The 6,000-nt window shown below is 33.5% G+C and overlaps 1 pseudogene; it reads left to right on the plus strand.

Moving 5' to 3' along the window:
* Window positions 1–3,488, plus strand: part of LOC149257073 (glutamate dehydrogenase 1-like) — a 100,565-nt pseudogene extending 97,077 nt beyond the window's left edge.
* Window positions 3,489–6,000: the final 2,512 nt, after the last annotated feature.

Raw genomic sequence — 6,000 nt, forward strand, 5'->3', positions numbered from 1 at the left:
GATTGGTAATTGGATAAGAACTCCCATCTTAACATACTTCTCTATATATTCCCAGCCTTCTATGTGGTTGGGGGTTGGATTTTGGCGTGGAAAATTTTAGGGGCTAATGTTTTCTGAGTGGGCTAATTTTCCATGATTTTTCCACAAAAAAGATTCGCCAATTTCCAATTTTATAAATGATGATTCGCCCAAATTTTAGAATATAAAATTATTTTACCTTAAAAATCACCAACATTATATAGATACTATATATAAAATCATTATAAATCTGAATAATTTTACAAATATATCAATAAACATTTTATAGTTTGCATATTAGGGATTAGTGAGATTCGCCAATGTTTTTAAACTTCAAGAAAATTTTCCATCCTTAAAATTTTCTTTGGATTTTGGAGAGTGATTTTTCCCTTATGCTGTTGTAGTGAGTGGTTATCTTCTCATGCATTTAGGGTGATTGGAGGTGCTTATTGTGACAAGGAAAGGACAAGTCAACAACTTGGAGGAGCTCTTCTACAAGATCAACTACTACTTATGGTAGTAATTTCCTTCCATTTATAGTAATGCAAAGAATTCATTGTTTTCCTATATGTGATGTTGTTATTTCACTTATTTCAATACCATCTTGACCTATTGATTGAAGTACTTAGGTGATGTTGCATAGATCTCGTAGTTTCTTGCCTTGTGTTATTTGACTATGCAGGGTCTAATTTTGGCAATTAGAGCTGGGATTGGAGCTTCCAAGCTAAAGAAGGAGCGAAGTGTGTGAAAGATTCTAGGTAGGCCTCACTCCATCTATTTACTTTAAGGAAAATCATTGCGTTCCTTGTCTCTATGTTGTTCTAGGTTAGCCATGGACCTAGGGGAGATACTTTTGTCTGCAATCATAAATCTCGTATAACAACTGTGATCTGAGATTCCATAGAAATTTAGATCTTAGTTCTATATCGTGGGTACATTTATTGTGGTTGAGGTCCATATACAATAGTCTATGTAGGTGTTGCAACTCATCGATTGAACTTTTGATCCCTTAGTGTGATAATTACAGTCATAAGCTATACTTTTTCGGATGCTACACCCTTATTTTGTTAACACATATAAAATTTATCCTTTCCTTCATTAACTAAACAGATTTGTATTATGTTAATTTCATTCTCCATCTCTTTGCTTTTTATTGCTTGAAATTCTGGACTCTACATCTCCTATCAAGGATTTTTTTGTTGTTTCATCTTAGGTCATTTTCTTTCTTTTGGCATTTTGAGGGTTTCTAAAGTGATTATTTTGGCTTATTTTCTCATTTGTAAACTGGACCTTGGGTTGAGTGCACCATTCCTAAAGATTATGGAACTTTAGCCTCATATGTAGGCTTTAGAGTACAACATGACAATGCCCGACAACCCATGAAGGGAGGGATACGCTACCATCCAAAGGTGAGTTTATGATCATTGATATGTAGTAATTGCTAACGATTGGCAATATCTACATGTTCAATCTTTTATGTCTCTCCTAGTGAGGAAACTACATCTATGGTTGAGATACCTGATGTTACACTATCTCTAGTGTGATGTTTCAAAAACATATATGGTTGTCTGTGCACTAAATTTTCCATAGTGGAAGACTTATATTTTTAAAGTACTTTTTCTAATTCTAAAGGTGGATTTCTTCTTGTTTAACTCATTATTTTAACATGAAGCAATATGGGAAGTATAAAGCACAAGGAAAAATTTGAATTTTACTTCCATTTTAAGATAGTAGTAATTTGAGCTATTAACATAACCCTTTTTACAATTCATCCAGTTTGCAAAAATCATTTCATAGAATGTTATAAATAATATATTTATCATTGTGGTATGCAGGTTGATCCACATGAGGTAAATGCCTTAGCGCAACTAATGACATGGAAGTATGTTGTAGCTAACATATAATATGGAGGAACAAAGGGTGGTATTGGTTGCGACCCACGGATTTTAAGTTTCAGTGAGTTAGAAATTCTTACTCATGTCTTTACTCAGAAGATCCATGATTTGATTGGAGTCCACATAGATGTTATAACACCTCACACGGGAACAAATTCATAGGTCTTTTCATTCATTCCTATGCAAAGAGTTATATTTATTAGCTATGATATTTAATACATATTTCTTTAATATCCACTATGCTTACATAGTGGATGTGAACAAACAATGTCTTGGATGTTGGATGAGTATTCAAAATTCCATGGATACTCACCTACAATTGTTAGTGGAAAACCTATTGTAAGTATACAAAACTTTATTCCAAAATACCTCTCTAACCTCTTGAGTGTGTTAAAATTTGCATAGCATTTTGATGTTAGAGATATTCTTTTGTGATGGGTAGGATCTAAGTGGATCCCTTGGCAGGGATGTTGCAATTGGTATAGGTGTTATGTATGCAACATAAGCTTTGTTATTCGAGTATGGTAAAATAATCTTAGGTAAATGTTTTGCAATCTAGGTAGATTTTTTTTCTCTTCAACCTTTTTGTGAATGTAAGTCTAGCCACATAAAAAAAACACCATCTTGGTTGTCTTTCTTTGAATTTACTACTTACAATAATTGCATCAAAGAAACTCATTACCATGATTTTGCTTTACTTAAAGGATATCTATAGACACTAAATGAAATGAAATTGGCTCCATAAATATGGCAATAACATCAATTCGAGGGGATTGGAACCATTACAGACTGAAATACATTATTCTTGAACCAAAACCTCTATGACCTTTTTAGGGTTTTGGAAATGTCGGTTCTTGGGCAGTTGGACTCATCCATGAAAAAGGTGGAAATATTGTAGCAGTGATTGACATTTTAGGAGTTACAAAGAATAGAAATGGCCTTGACATTATAGCTTTAATGAAGCACACAAAGATTAATGGTGTTCTTAAAGGATTTGAAGCAGTAGATTCAATTGATCCAAAAACCGTCTTGCTTGAAGATTGTGACGTGCTCATCCATGCTGCTTTAAGTGGTGTTCTAAACAAGTCAGTATCCACTCAATTTAAGTTTCATAATACCATCTAGAATTTGGAAGTTGACAGGGATTTCAAAATACTTTTTAATTCAATTGACAATGCACTGCATTGCATATGCTACTTTGTTGAGAATTAGTTTTGATACATACATTCCATAATCAGTTTTATTTCAAATTTAGAGATGCTAATTTAGTAATTTGACTGCTATTGCATACTAGTCATAGGGAGAATGCTAGTGAAGTAAACGCGAAATTCATTATAGAGGCAGCCAATCATCCCACAGATGCAGAATTTGATGAGGTGAATTAGAAAATTAGTTAAAGTTGTAGAGGTTTTGGAGTAATTTGACTTCTCTCGAGCTTCTTAAATTCATCTCTGTTATGTAATTTTGGATGCATCACATGCATTTCAGATTCTATACAAGAAAGGTGTTGCAGTACTACCAGGAATATATGCAAATGTTGGTGGTGTGAATGCTAGCTAATTTGAGTGGGTTTAGGTATGTATCCTTGAGGAAACTATTTTTTTGGACTTGATTATACAAACTTCAGTCATGATGCTTTTTCATCTACATATGATTATCTTGTCAGTTTGCTTGTGTTTATCTTTTTGTTATTTGATGATATTTTTATTGAGGTTACTAAAGTGATGATTTACAATATAGGAATAGACTTGTATTTGTTGCTTGAATTATTTTCAAATCTCTAACAATGATATAGGTTGAGTTGGGTACATTGATGGCATACTGAATTGAATATTGACGATCCATTACATTTCTTGCAATACTACCTCATATGAATTGATAAACTTGCCAATTTGTTTTTTGATCCCAATAAAAACATCACAATTTTTATTCAAAAGAGAAAAAAATCACGTTTCTTACATGTTTATAACATGATACACAAAAAACATATTCCATGACTGCACTTTGGAAATGTTGTGCACTGTCTATCTCCTTTTATATTCTTTAGAAAACAAAATATATAAAATAGAATAGGAAACAACTAAAAGAATTGTTGTCTTACCATCTAAGAATAAGCTTCCCACAATGTCGAAAATGACCAACAGAAATACATGCTTCTTACCATTATTGTTCTGTTCATTTGTCCATTTTTTAATGATTCTATTAGTGTGTTTAGTGAGTTGATGCTTTACTAGATTGAAGTAGACGTGTTTTTGTTGCTGGACTTATTTCTTCAGTTCTTGAAAAGTGATATATGTTGGCTTGGGTAAATTGAGGATTTAAAAGATTGTAGAGTTGAGTACTGACTGTTATATTCTTGCAATTCTACCCCATATAAATGTGAAGGATTTATATTAGTGATCTTGAAAATTACAAAGTTCATTAATTCGCCTGTATCTATGCTTTTTATTATGTGACAAGGATTTTGGTGATGGGTTTCAAGTGCTACCTTTCAGTAAAAAGTTGGCATAATCATGTTCTGAGTGAGGTGGTTGAATTTTGGGAGAGTTTTTTAATTTTAGTTCTTCTTTCTGTTGAGAAATCAATGAAATTAGATTAGGGTTTGATTCCTCTTTCTTGATAATTACATATGAGTTATGTTAGCTTCTTTTACTTCTTTATTATCTTATCTTTCATCAAGAAATTACCATATTATGTGTGTATGAAGATCACAAAACAAAAAACCCAATAAAAAATCTCTTCCTTCAATAGTATTCTTTGAGACTTTTCAACATAAACAAAGACCAAACATTCCCTCCATACCAAGTCAGCCTTCACGATCTTCTACCTCTTTGTAGTAGCACTTCCACCCCAACAACTTTGACTATGCAACAACTAACGACATCAGGCAGAAAATGGCAACAAAAACACTTAGAAAAATTTGATCTCCCAAACCAGGGCATGAAACAGAGAGAGAGTAGCTCCAAAACTTCAACTTCCTTCTTTTCCTTAGACTTGAACCAACTCATAGTTCCTTTAGAATTTTTTGACCCACTTCGTACTTTTCCAACTTCCTTAGAGATATTCAACTTGCTTGAGATGAGATACTCCAAATGAATTTGACTTCCTTCTATTTATAGGCTTTAAGTGATGTCAAATTGGTGTCCTTAGACTAAATTGTTCTCCTTTAGGCCGACTTGGTATGGAGCTTACATAAATTATTTTTGCCTCAATGGTAAACCTTTTTACATGATTCAAAAGCCCAAGAAGGGTCTCTTTAAATTGTACAATGACTATATAGACTCAATATTAATCTCGAAATTCCACAATGGGGACTTTGACTAATATAATGATGACCCAAACATGAAAACCATGCTTTAATATGTCATTGATACAATAATAAAAATGATTTTCTTTACTCTTTTTACAAGTACATTTCATGATGACTCAAATACATTAATGAAGACCAAACCTAGTTATAGTTTCCAACACTCCCTCTTAGGGAGGTATTAATTATATACAAATACAATGGAAGATCTTAAACTATATGAACAATGAAGAGTTTAGGCACCAAAATGCCACGGAATAGATTCCTGACCAGGGAAATCTATCCATTGGTCTCTCAACAGTTTAGGCACCGCAATGCCATGAACTAGATTCCTGACCAGGGCAATCTAAGTGGGAATAAGGTGGACTCAAGTTTTCAGCCTCTCTAGGTACCATCAGGCTTACTTAACCACCAACCTAAGGACCTAGGTGCATATCCACGGTCAAAGCTCTATGATCCATGCCACCCTCCCTACTTTGGGACCTAAACATCAACACAAAGTTCCAGCCATATGTCCTCCCAGGAAATGCTTCACTCGCAAAGCCTCAACAAATCTCTTCTAATCTCTTATCATCAATGTAATCAAGAATATTTTCTAAACCAAGCATGTCTCTCAAATATTCAAACTTCTTATTAGGAAGAGACTTTGTTAGTATGTCTGCTACTTGTTCACCTGTTGAGACATACTCCAACTTCACGATCCCATCGTACACCAAGTTCCTAATAAAATGGAACTTATTATTGATATGCTTTGTTCTAACATAAAACACAGGATCTCCA

The sequence above is a fragment of the Pinus tabuliformis genome, chromosome 6 (assembly GCF_031772625.1).
Source record: "Pinus tabuliformis cultivar Carrire ecotype Pingquan chromosome 6, CPIR1, whole genome shotgun sequence".
In the NCBI taxonomy this organism is placed as follows: Eukaryota; Viridiplantae; Streptophyta; class Pinopsida; order Pinales; family Pinaceae; genus Pinus; species Pinus tabuliformis.